Source organism: Ambystoma mexicanum, chromosome 5q (genome assembly GCF_040938575.1).
Source record: "Ambystoma mexicanum isolate Mex_15411 chromosome 5q, UKY_AmexF1_1, whole genome shotgun sequence".
In the NCBI taxonomy this organism is placed as follows: Eukaryota; Metazoa; Chordata; class Amphibia; order Caudata; family Ambystomatidae; genus Ambystoma; species Ambystoma mexicanum.
In genome coordinates, this window is record NC_090933.1 from 698,452,409 (window position 1) to 698,466,864 (window position 14,456).

The window sequence follows — 14,456 nt, forward strand, 5'->3', positions numbered from 1 at the left end:
CTTAGCTCACTCTCTCTCTAACCATTGCCTTGCAGTCCCCAACACTCAAAGATCAACATTGCACTGGAACATTCCACAAGCTCAAGGTTCCACAGGCACCAGCACATTACCACACGGTGCTTTTTGTTTCTGCAATAATAATTCCCATTTAACAATGCATTTTCTGATTATGGCGCTAATGCACACATCCTCACAAATTAACAAATCTCCCCATTCCCAATGCAATCTGCATGTGCACCCGCTCTCCTATTTTGACCCCTCCACCCACCAACTGGATGCATCCCGCTTGACCCTCTCCTGTAATCCAATTGCCACCATTCATTTCCTTGACACACATTTTTCTTCTGACAACATGTTTCACGGGTAATTGCATGGGAATATTGTTGGCTTCCAGCAGTAAGACAAAAATGATCTGACTCAAAAACAAACTCTCCAGCCCTCAGCGAAGAGGACATCTAAATATGTACTTTCGTTCTCTTCATGTGAATCCAGACTCATCCCTCCACCAAAAATCGTTTTGATCCCTTTTCATTTTTGTCTTCCCGCAGAAATTGTTGGGATTGTACAAAAAAAGGGCTTTTAGTTTCTGAAAAGCCTCAGTGCTACACTACACCATGGGATGTCGATAAAATATTTTTGGGACCGGGGCACCCCCTTCTTCAACAGATTTAGTAAAAACTAATGCAAGGATATTTTCATGCAGGTGATAAACCAATGTATTTATATGGAATACACCTTTCTTACCATCTGATAAAAGCACGCAGATTATATAGGTATCTAATGTAAATGTCGTCTGCGGAGCTCAATTTTGTGGTGTCCCTTACATTTTTTACAAAACAGAGAGTAAAAATGAAGAGTAAAGGTGGTCTCACATAGTTTTAAACTCCATTTTGTAAATGTTTAAAATTGCTGGCAAGGGACTCAACAGCACATAAGTACAACCTGTGTTTAAAATAACCAACTTGATGTTTCAGCATACATTTTGAATAGTGTTTTGGGACCGTCCCTTTGTTCTTTTGAAATTGTACAACAAAACTCTAAAGGACTGCAGATTTACTGTGAAATTAATGCAAAGTTACCTGTAGTATGGCCCACAAAGATGTTAAATGTTAAATGTTAAAGGTATTTGTACCGCACACCGTCACCAATGGAATTGGTCCCCAGACGCTCTGGCGGATCTGTAAACGATAAGGTGGGATGGGTTAGTAAGGTGAATAGGGAGTAGGATAGTGAGAGGAGTGGTGTTCTGTTGGCAGCTTCAGCTTGTTATACACCAGATACTGAGCTTTGGTGCAGGTATTGGATCGGTGTCAGTCCGCGTGTGCTGTTGCTCCGGCTTATGTGTTGTTGCAGTGTTGTGAAGTGCATGTGGCTTATGGTGCGAGAGATGGTTGTGTGAGTTTTTGAGTGAGATAAGTATGCAGAGTTTGAGGTTATATTGGTTAGTGGGTTACCTGACCTTTAGCATGCTAATATTCACAGTTTTCTTTAAGTGGGGCACTTGTTGACCTTTCACAGTCCTATCTAGAAGCGGCACAGGCCAATGTTCACAGTTCTATCTAGGTGTGGGCATGCTAACATTCACAATCTTATCTAGGAGCGGCGCAGGCTGGTGTTCACAGTTCTAAGTGTGGCACATGCTAACATTCGAGTTTCATCTAGGCGCGGGCATGCTATCCTTCAATCAAAACCTATTTAGATGCGACGCAGCTAATGTTCCCATTCTATCGAAGTGTGGACATGCCAACATTTACAATTCTATCCAAGTGTGGACATGCTAGCATTCACAATTCTATCCAGACGCGACGCAGTCTAATGTTCACAATTCCATCTAGATGTGACATGCTAATATTTACGATTCTATCTGAGTGTGGACATGCTAATATTTACAAATCTATCTAAGTGTGGACGTGCAAATATTCATGATTCTATCTAAGTGAGGACATGCCAATATTAACAATTCCATCTAGATGCGACGCAGGCTAATGTTCCCAATTCTATCTAAGTGTGGACATGCTAATATTTACAATTCTATCTAAGTGTGGACATGCTAATATTGACAATGCTATCCAAGTGTGGACATGCTACTATTTCCAATTCTATCCAGATGCGACGCAGGCTAGTGTTCACAATTCTAAGTGTGGACATGCTAATATTTACAATGCTATCCAAGTGTGAACATGCAAATAGTTCCAATTCTATCTAGATGCGACGCAGGCTAGTGTTCACAATTCTATCAAAGTGTGGACATGCTAATATTTACATTTCTATCTAAGTGTGGACATGCTAATATTTACAATTCTGTCTGAGTAATGACATGCTAATATTTACAATGTTATCTAAGTGTGGACATGCTAATATTTACAATTCCATCTAGATGCGATGCAGGCTAGTGTTCAAAATTCTATCCAAGTGTGGGCATGCTAATATTTACAATTCTATCTATGTGTGGACATGCTAATATTTACAATGCTATCCAAGTGTGGACATGCTAATATTTCCAATTCTATCTAGATGCGATGCAAGCTAGTGTTCACAATTCTATCTAAGTGTGGACATGCTAATATTTACAATTCTGTCAGAGTGTGGACATGCTAATATTTACAATGCTATCTAGATGCGACGCAGGCTAGTGTTCACAATTCTATCTAAGTGTGGACATGCTAATATTTACAATGCTATCCAAGTGTGGACATGCTAATATTTACAATTCTATCTAGATGCGACGCAGACTAGTGTTCACAATTCTATCTAAGTGTGGACATGCTAATATTTACAATTCTATCTAAGTGTGGACATGCTAATATTTACAATGCTATCCAAGTGTGGACATGCTAATATTTCCAATTCTATCTAGATGCGATGCAAGCTAGTGTTCACAATTCTATCTAAGTGTGGACATGCTAATATTTACAATGCTATCTATATGCGACGCAAGCTAGTGTTCACAATTTTATCTAAGTGTGGACATGCTAATATTTACAATGCTATCCAAGTGTGGACATGCTAATATTTACAATTCTATCTAGATGCGACGCAGACTAGTGTTCACAATTCTATCTAAGTGTAGACATGCTAATATTTACAATTCTATCTAAGTGTGGACATGCTAATATTTACAATGCTATCCAAGTGTGGACATGCTAATATTTACAATTCTATCTAGATGCGACGCAGGCTAGTGTTCACAATTCTATCTAAGTGTGGACATGCTAATATTTACAATTCTGTCTGAGTAAGGACATGCTAATATTTACAATGCTATCTAAGTGTGGACATGCTAATATTTACAATGATATCCAAGTGTGGACATGCTAATATTTACAATTCTATCTAGATGCGACGCAGACTAGTGTTCACAATTCTATCTAAGTGTGGACATGCTAATATTTACAATTCTATCTAAGTGTGGACATGCTAATATTTACAATGCTATCCAAGTGTGGACATGCTAATATTTACAATTCTATCTAGATGCGACGCAGGCTAGTGTTCACAATGCTATCTAAGTGTGGACATGCTAATATTTACAATTCTATCTAAGTGTGGGCATGCTAATATTTACAATGCTATCCAAGTGTGGACATGCTAATATTTCCAATTCTATCTAGATGCGACGCAGGCTAGTGTTCACAATTCTATCTAAGTGTGGACATGCTAATATTTACAATTCTATCTAAGTGTGAACATGCTAATATTTACAATGCTATCCAAGTGTGGACATGCTACTATTAACAATTCCATCTAGATGCGACGCAGGCTAATGTTCCCAATTCTATCTAAGTGTGGACATGCTAATATTTACAATTCTATTTAAGTGTGGACATGCTAATATTTACAATGCTATCCAAGTGTGGACATGCTAATATTTACAATTCTATCTAGATGCGACGCAGGCTAGTGTTCACAATTCTAAGTGTGGACATGCTAATATTTACAATGCTATCCAAGTGTGGACATGCTAATAGTTCCAATTCTATCTAGATGCGACGCAGGCTAGTGTTCACAATTCTATCAAAGTGTGGACATGCTAATATTTACATTTCTATCTAAGTGTGGACATGCTAATATTTACAATTCTGTCTGAGTAATGACATGCTAATATTTACAATGTTATCTAAGTGTGGACATGCAAATATTTCCAATTCCATCTAGATGCGATGCAGGCTAGTGTTCACAATTCTATCCAAGTGTGGACATGCTAATATTTACAATTCTATCTATGTGTGGACATGCTAATATTTACAATGCTATCCAAGTGTGGACATGCTAATATTTCCAATTCTATCTAGATGCGATGCAAGCTAGTGTTCACAATTCTATCTAAGTGTGGACATGCTAATATTTACAATTCTGTCAGAGTGTGGACATGCTAATATTTACAATGCTATCTAGATGCGACGCAGGCTAGTGTTCACAATTCTATCTAAGTGTGGACATGCTAATATTTACAATGCTATCCAAGTGTGGACATGCTAATATTTACAATTCTATCTAGATTCGACGCAGACTAGTGTTCACAATTCTATCTAAGTGTGGACATGCTAATATTTACAATTCTATCTAAGTGTGGACATGCTAATATTTACAATGCTATCCAAGTGTGGACATGCTAATATTTACAATTCTATCTAGATGCGACGCAGGCTAGTGTTCACAATTCTATCTAAGTGTGGACATGCTAATATTTACAATTCTATCTAAGTGTGGACATGCTAATATTTACAATGCTATCCATGTGTGGACATGCTAATATTTCCAATTCTATCTAGATGCGACGCAGGCTAGTGTTCACAATTCTATCTAAGTGTGGACATGCTAATATTTACAATTCTGTCTGAGTAAGGACATGCTAATATTTACAATGCTATCTAAGTGTGGACATGCTAATATTTACAATGCTATCCAAGTGTGGACATGCTAATATTTACAATTCTATCTAGATGCGACGCAGACTAGTGTTCACAATTCTATCTAAGTGTGGACATGCTAATATTTACAATTCTATATAAGTGTGGACATGCTAATATTTACATTTCTGTCTGAGTGTGGACATGCTAATATTTACAATGATATCTAAGTGTGGACATGCTAATATTTACAATTCCATCTAGATGCGACGCAGGCTAGTGTTCACAATTCTATCTAAGTGTGAACATGCTAATATTTCCAATGCTATCCAAGTGTGGACATGCTACTATTTCCAATTCTATCTAGATGCGACACAGGCTAGTGTTCACAAGTCTATCTAAGTGTAGACATGCTAATATTTACAATTCTATCTAAGTGTGGACATGCTAATATTTACAATGCTATCCAAGTGTGGACATGCTACTATTTCCAATTCTGTCTAAATGCGACACAGGCTAGTGTTCACAATTCTAAGTGTGGACATGCTAATATTTCCAATTCTATCTAGATGCGACGCAGGCTAGTGTTCACAATTCTAACAAAGTGTGGACATGCTAATATTTATATTTCTATCTAAGTGTGGACATGCTAATATTTACAATTCTGTCTGAGTAAGGACATGCTAATATTTACAATGCTATCTAAGTGTGGACATGCTAATATTTACAATTCCATCTAGATGCGACACAGGCTAGTGTTCACAATTCTATCCAAGTGTGGACATGCTAATATTTACAATGCTATCCAAGTGTGGACATGCTACTATTTCCAATTCTATCTAGATGTGACGCAGGCTAGTGTTCACAATTCTAAGTGTGGACATGCTAATATTTACAATGCTATCCAAGTGTGGACATGCTAATATTTCCAATTCTATCTAGATGCGACGCAGGCTAGTGTTCACAATTCTATCAAAGTGTGGACATGCTAATATTTACATTTCTATCTAAGTGTGGACATGCTAATATTTACAATTTTGTCTGAGTAAGGACATGCTAATATTTACAATGCTATCTAAGTGTGGACATGCTAATATTTACAGTTCCATCTAGATGCGACGCAGGCTAGTGTTCACAATTCTATCCAAGTGTGGACATGCTAATATTTACAATTCTATATATGTGTGGACATGCTAATATTTACAATGCTATCCAAGTGTGGACATGCTAATATTTACAATTCTATATAAGTGTGGACATGCTAATATTTACATTTCTGTCTGAGTGTGGACATGCTAATATTTACAATGATATCTAAGTGTGGACATGCTAATATTTACAATTCCATCTAGATGCGACGCAGGCTAGTGTTCACAATTCTATCTAAGTGTGAACATGCTAATATTTACAATGCTATCCAAGGGTGGACATGCTACTATTTCCAATTCTATCTAGATGCGACACAGGCTAGTGTTCACAATTTTATCTAAGTGTAGACATGCTAATATTTACAATTCTATCTAATTGTGGACATGCTAATATTTACAATGCTATCCAAGTGTGGACTTGCTACTATTTCCAATTCTATCTAGATGCAACGCAGGCTAGTGTTCACAATTCTAAGTGTGGACATGCTAATATTTACAATGCTATCCAAGTGTGGACATGCTAATATTTCCAATTCTATCTAGATGCGACGCAGGCTAGTGTTCACAATTCTATCAAAGTAATATTTACATTTCTATCTAAGTGTGGACATGCTAATATTTACAATTCTGTCTGAGTAAGGACATGCTAATATTTACAATGCTATCTATGTGTGGACCTGCTAATATTTACAATTCCATCTAGATGTGACGCAGGCTAGTGTTCACAATTCTATCCAAGTGTGGACATGGTAATATTTACAATTCTATCTATGTGTGGACATGCTAATATTTACGCTATCCAAGTGTGGGCATGCTAATATTTCCAATTCTATCTAGATGTGATGCAGGCTAGTGTTCACAATTCTATCTAAGTGTGGACATGCTAATATTTACAATGCTATCTAAGTGTGGACATGCTAATATTTACAATTCCATCTAGATGCGACGCAGGCTAGAGTTCACATTTCTATCTAAGTGTGGACATGCTAATGTTTACAATGCTATCCAAGTGTGGACATGCTAAAATTTACAATACTATCTAAATGTGACGCAGACTAGTGTTCACAATTCTATCTAAGTGTGGACATGCTAATATGTACAATTCTATCTAAGTGTGGACATGCTAATATTTACAATGCTATCCAAGTGTGGACATGCTAATATTTACAATTCTATCTAGATGCGACGCAGGCTAGTGTTCACAATTCTATCTAAGTGTGGACATGCTAATATTTACAATTCTATCTATGTGTGGACATGCTAATATTTACAATGCTATCCAAGCGTGGACATGCTAATATTTCCAATTCTATCTAGATGCGATGCAGGCTAGTGTTCACAATTCTATCTAAGTGTGGACATGCTAATATTTAAAATTCTGTCTGAGTGTGGACATGCTAATATTTACAATGCTATATAAGTGTGGACATGCTAATATTTACAATTCCATCTAGATGCGACGCAGGCTAGTGTTCACAATTCTATCTAAGTGTAGACATGCTAATATTTACAATGCTATCCAAGTGTGGACATGCAAACATTTCCAATTCAATCTAGATGCGACGCGGGCTAGTGTTCACAATTCTATTTAAGTGTGGACATGCTAATATTTACAATTCTATATAAGTGTGGACATGCTAATATTTACATTTCTGTCTGAGTGTGGACATGCTAATATTTACAATGATATCTAAGTGTGGACATGCTAATATTTACAATTCTATCCAAGTGTGGAAATGCTACTATTTCCAATTCTATCTAGATGCGACGCAGGCTAGTGTTCACAATTTTATCTAAGTTTAGACATGCTAATATTTACAATTCTATCTAAGTGTGGACATGCTAATATTTACAATGCTATCCAAGTGTGGACATGCTACTATTTCCAATTCTATCTAGATGCGACGCAGGCTAGTGTTCACAATTCTAAGTGTGGACATGCTAATATTTACAATGCTATCTGAGTGTGGACATGCTAATATTTACAATTCCATCTAGATGCGACGCAGGCTAGTGTTCACAATTCTATCCAAGTGTGGACATGCTAATATTTACAATTCTATCTATGTGTGGACATGCTAATACTTAAAATGCTATCCATGTGTGGACATGCTAATATTTCCAATTCTATCTAGATGCGATGCAGGCTAGTGTTCACAATTCTATCTAAGTGTGGACCTGCTAATATTTACAATTCTGTCTGAGTGTGGACATGCTAATATTTACAATTCCATCTAGATGCGACGCAGGCTAGAGTTCACATTTCTATCTAAGTGTGGACATGCTAATGTTTACAATGCTATCCAAGTGTGGACATGCTAAAATTTACAATTCTATCTAAATGTGACGCAGACTAGTGTTCACAATTCTATCTAAGTGTGGACATGCTAATATGTACAATTCTATCTAAGTGTGGACATGCTAATATTTACAATGCTATCTAAGTGTGGACATGCTAATATTTACAATTCCATCTAGATGCGACGCAGGCTAGAGTTCACATTTCTATCTAAGTGTGGACATGCTAATGTTTACAATGCTATTCAAGTGTGGACATGCTAAAATTTACAATACTATCTAAATGCGACGCAGACTAGTGTTCACAATTCTATCTAAGTGTGGACATGCTAATATGTACAATTCTATCTAAGTGTGGACATGCTAATATTTACAATGCTATCCAAGTGTGGACATGCTAATATTTACAATTCTATCTAGATGCGACGCAGGCTAGTGTTCACAATTCTATCTAAGTGTGGACATGCTAATATTTACAATTCTATCTATGTGTGGACATGCTAATATTTACAATGCTATCCAAGCGTGGACATGCTAATATTTACAAATCCATCTAGATGCGACGCAGGCTAGTGTTCACAATTCTATCTAAGTGTAGACATGCTAATATTTACAATGCTATCCAAGTGTGGACATGCAAATATTTCCAATTCAATCTAGATGCGACGCGGGCTAGTGTTCACAATTCTATTTAAGTGTGGACATGCTAATATTTACAATTCTATATAAGTGTGGACATGCTAATATTTACATTTCTGTCTGAGTGTGGACATGCTAATATTTACAATGATATCTAAGTGTGGACATGCTAATATTTACAATTCTATCCAAGTGTGGAAATGCTACTATTTCCAATTCTATCTAGATGCGACGCAGGCTAGTGTTCACAATTTTATCTAAGTTTAGACATGCTAATATTTACAATTCTATCTAAGTGTGGACATGCTAATATTTACAATGCTATCCAAGTGTGGACATGCTACTATTTCCAATTCTATCTAGATGCGACCAGGCTAGTGTTCACAATTCTAAGTGTGGACATGCTAATATTTACAATGCTATCTGAGTGTGGACATGCTAATATTTACAATTCCATCTAGATGCGACGCAGGCTAGTGTTCACAATTCTATCCAAGTGTGGACATGCTAATATTTACAATTCTATCTATGTGTGGACATGCTAATACTTACAATGCTATCCAAGTGTGGACATGCTAATATTTCCAATTCTATCTAGATGTGATGCAGGCTAGTGTTCACAATTCTATCTAAGTGTGGACCTGCTAATATTTACAATTCTGTCTGAGTGTGGACATGCTAATATTTACAATTCCATCTAGATGCGACGCAGGCTAGAGTTCACATTTCTATCTAAGTGTGGACATGCTAATGTTTACAATGCTATCCAAGTGTCGACATGCTAAAATTTACAATTCTATCTAAATGCGACGCAGACTAGTGTTCACAATTCTATCTAAGTGTGGACATGCTAATATGTACAATTCTATCTAAGTGTGGACATGCTAATATTTACAATGCTATCTAAGTGTGGACATGCTAATATTTACAATTCCATCTAGATGCGACGCAGGCTAGAGTTCACATTTCTATCTAAGTGTGGACATGCTAATGTTTACAATGCTATCCAAGTGTGGACATGCTAAAATTTACAATACTATCTAAATGCGACGCAGACTAGTGTTCACAATTCTATCTAAGTGTGGACATGCTAATATGTACAATTCTATCTAAGTGTGGACATGCTAATATTTACAATGCTATCCAAGTGTGGACATGCTAATATTTACAATTCTATCTAGATGCGACGCAGGCTAGTGTTCAAAATTCTATCTAAGTGTGGACATGCTAATATTTACAATTCTATCTATGTGTGGACATGCTAATATTTACAATGCTATCCAAGCGTGGACATGCTAATATTTCCAATTCTATCTAGATGCGATGCAGGCTAGTGTTCACAATTCTATCTAAGTGTGGACATGCTAATATTTAAAATTCTGTCTGAGTGTGGACATGCTAATATTTACAATGCTATGTAAGTGTGGACATGCTAATATTTACAATTCCATCTAGATGCGACGCAGGCTAGTGTTCACAATTCTATCTAAGTGTAGACATGCTAATATTTACAATGCTATCCAAGTGTGGACATGCAAATATTTCCAATTCAATCTAGATGCGACGCGGGCTAGTGTTCACAATTCTATTTAAGTGTGGACATGCTAATATTTACAATTCTATATAAGTGTGGACATGCTAATATTTACATTTCTGTCTGAGTGTGGACATGCTAATATTTACAATGATATCTAAGTGTGGACATGCTAATATTTACAATTTCATCTAGATACGACGCAGGCTAGTGTTCACAATTCTATCTAAGTGTGGACATGCTAATATTTACAATTCTATCCAAGTGTGGAAATGCTACTATTTCCGATTCTATCTAGATGCGACGCAGGCTAGTGTTCACAATTTCATCTAAGTTTAGACATGCTAATATTTACAATTCTATCTAAGTGTGGACATGCTAATATTTACAATGCTATCCAAGTGTGGACATGCTACTATTTCCAATTCTATCTAGATGCGACGCAGGCTAGTGTTCACAATTCTAAGTGTGGACATGCTAATATTTACAATGCTATCTGAGTGTGGACATGCTAATATTTACAATTCCATCTAGATGCGACGCAGGCTAGTGTTCACAATTCTATCCAAGTGTGGACATGCTAATATTTACAATTCTATCTATGTGTGGACATGCTAATATTTACAATGCTATCCAAGTGTGGACATGCTAATATTTCCAATTCTATCTAGATGCGATGCAGGCTAGAGTTCACATTTCTATCTAAGTGTGGACATGCTAATGTTTACAATGCTATCCAAGTGTGGACATGCTAAAATTTACAATTCTATCTAAATGCGACGCAGACTAGTGTTCACAATTCTATCTAAGTGTGGACATGCTAATATTTCCAATTCTATATAGATGTGATGCAGGCTAGTGTTCACAATTCTATCTATGTGTGGACATGCTAATATTTACAATGCTATCCAAGTGTGGACATGTTAATATTTCCAATTCTATCTAGATGCGATGCAGGCTAGAGTTCACATTTCTATCTAAGTGTGGACATGCTAATGTTTACAATGCTATCCAAGTGTGGACATGCTAAAATGATCAATACTATCTAAATGCGACGCAGACTAGTGTTCACAATTCTATCTAAGTGTGGACATGCTAATATGTACAATTCTATCTAAGTGTGGACATGCTAATATTTACAATGCTATCCAAGTGTGGACATGCTAATATTTACAATTCTATCTAGATGCGACGCAGGCTAGTGTTCACAATTCTATCTAAGTGTGGACATGCTAATATTTACAATTCTATCTATGTGTGGACATGCTAATATTTACAATGCTATCCAAGCGTGGACATGCTAATATTTCCAATTCTATCTAGATGCGATGCAGGCTAGTGTTCACAATTCTATCTAAGTGTGGACATGCTAATATTTAAAATTCTGTCTGAGTGTGGACATGCTAATATTTACAATGCTATATAAGTGTGGACATGCTAATATTTACAATTCCATCTAGATGCGACGCAGGCTAGTGTTCACAATTCTATCTAAGTGTGGACATGCTAATATTTACAATGCTATCTAAGTGTGAACATGCTAATATTTACAATGCTATCCAAGTGTGGACATGCTACTATTTCCAATTCTATCTAGATGCGACGCAGGCTAGTGTTCACAATTCTATCTAAGTTTAGACATGCTAATATTTACAATTCTATCTAAGTGTGGACATGCTAATATTTACAATGCTATCCAAGTGTGGAAATGCTACTATTTCCAATTCTATCTAGATGCGACGCAGGCTAGTGTTCACAATTCTATTTAAGTTTGGACATGCTAATATTTACATTTCTATATAAGTGTGGACATGCTAATATTTACATTTCTGTCTGAGTGTGGACATGCTAATATTTACAATGATATCTAAGTGTGGACATGCTAATATTTACAATTCCATCTAGATTCAATGCAGGCTAGTGTTCACAATTCTATCTAAGTGTGGACATGCTAATATTTACAATTCTATCTAAGTGTGAACATGCTAATACTTACAATGCTATCCAAGTGTGGACATGCTACTATTTCCAATTCTATCTAGATGCGACGCAGGCTAGTGTTCACAATTTTATCTAAGTTTAGTTATGCTAATATTTACAATTCTATCTAAGTGTGGACATGCTAATATTTACAATGCTATCCAAGTGTGGACATGCTACTATTTCCAATTCTATCTAGATGCGACGCAGGCTAGTGTTCACAATTCTAAGTGTGGACATGCTAATATTTACAATGCTATCTGAGTGTGGACATGCTAATATTTACAATGCTATCCAAGTGTGGACATGCTAATATTTCCAATTCTATCTAGATGCGATGCAGGCTAGTGTTCACAATTTTATCTAAGTGTGGACATGCTAATATTTAGAATTCTGTCTGAGTGTGGAAATGCTAATATTTACAATGCTATCTAAGTGTGGACATGCTAATATTTACAATGCTATCTAAGTGTGGACATGCTAATATTTACATTGCTATCCAAGTGTGGACATGCTAATATTTACATTGCTATCCAAGTGTGGACATGCTAATATTTCCAATTCTATCTAGATGCGACGCAGGCTAGTGTTCACAATTCTGACTAAGTGTGGACATGCTAATATTTACACTGCTATCTAAGTGTGGACATGCTAATATTTACAATTCCATCTAGATGCGACGCAGGCTAGTGTTCACATTTCTATCTAAGTGCGGACATGCTAATGTGTACAATGCTATCCAAGTGTGGACATGCTAATATTTACAATTCTATCTAAATGTGACGCAGACTAGTGTTCACAATTCTATCTAAGTGTGGACATGCTAATATTTACAATTCTATCTAAGTGTGGACATGCTAATATTTACAATGCTATCTAAGTGTGGACATGCTAATATTTACAATTCCATCTAGATGCGACGCAGGCTAGTGTTCACATTTCTATCTAAGTGTGGACATGCTAATGTTTACAATGCTATCCAAGTGTGGACATGCTAATATTTACAATTCTATCTAAGTGTGGACATGCTAATATTTACAATGCTATCCAAGTGTGGACATGCTAATATTTACAATTCTATCTAGATGCGACGCAGGCTAGTGTTCACAATTCTATCTAAGTGTGGACATGCTAATATTTACAATTCTATCTATGTGTGGACATGCTAATATTTACAATGCTATCCAAGCGTGGACATGCTAATATTTCCAATTCTATCTAGATGCGATGCAGGCTAGTGTTCACAATTCTATCTAAGTGTGGACATGCTAATATTTACAATTCTGTCTGAGTGTGGACATGCTAATATTTACAATGCTATCTAACTGTGGACATGCTAATATTTACAATTCCATCTAGATGCGACGCAGGCTAGTGTTCACAATTCTATCTAAGTGTGGACATGCTAATATTTACAATGCTATCTAAGTGTGAACATGCTAATATTTACAATGCTATCCAAGTGTGGACATGCTACTATTTCCAATTCTATCTAGATGCGACGCAGGCTAGTGTTCACAATTCTATCTAAGTTTAGACATGCTAATATTTACAATTCTATCTAAGTGTGGACATGCTAATATTTACAATGCTATCCAAGTGTGGACATGCTACTATTTCCAATTCTATCTAGATGCGACGCAGGCTAGTGTTCACAATTTTATCTAAGTTTAGACATGCTAATGTTTACAATTCTATCTAAGTGTGGACATGCTAATATTTACAATGCTATCCAAGTGTGGACATGCTACTATTTCCAATTCTATCTAGATGCGACGCAGGCTAGTGTTCACAATTTTATCTAAGTTTAGACATGCTAATATTTACAATGCTATCCAAGCGTGGACATGCTAATATTTCCAATTCTATCTAGATGCGATGCAGGCTAGTGTTCACAATTCTATCTAAGTGTGGACATGCTAATATTTACAATTCTGTCTAAGTGTGGACATGCTAATATTTACAATGCTATCTAAGTGTGGACATGCTAATATTTACATTTCTGTC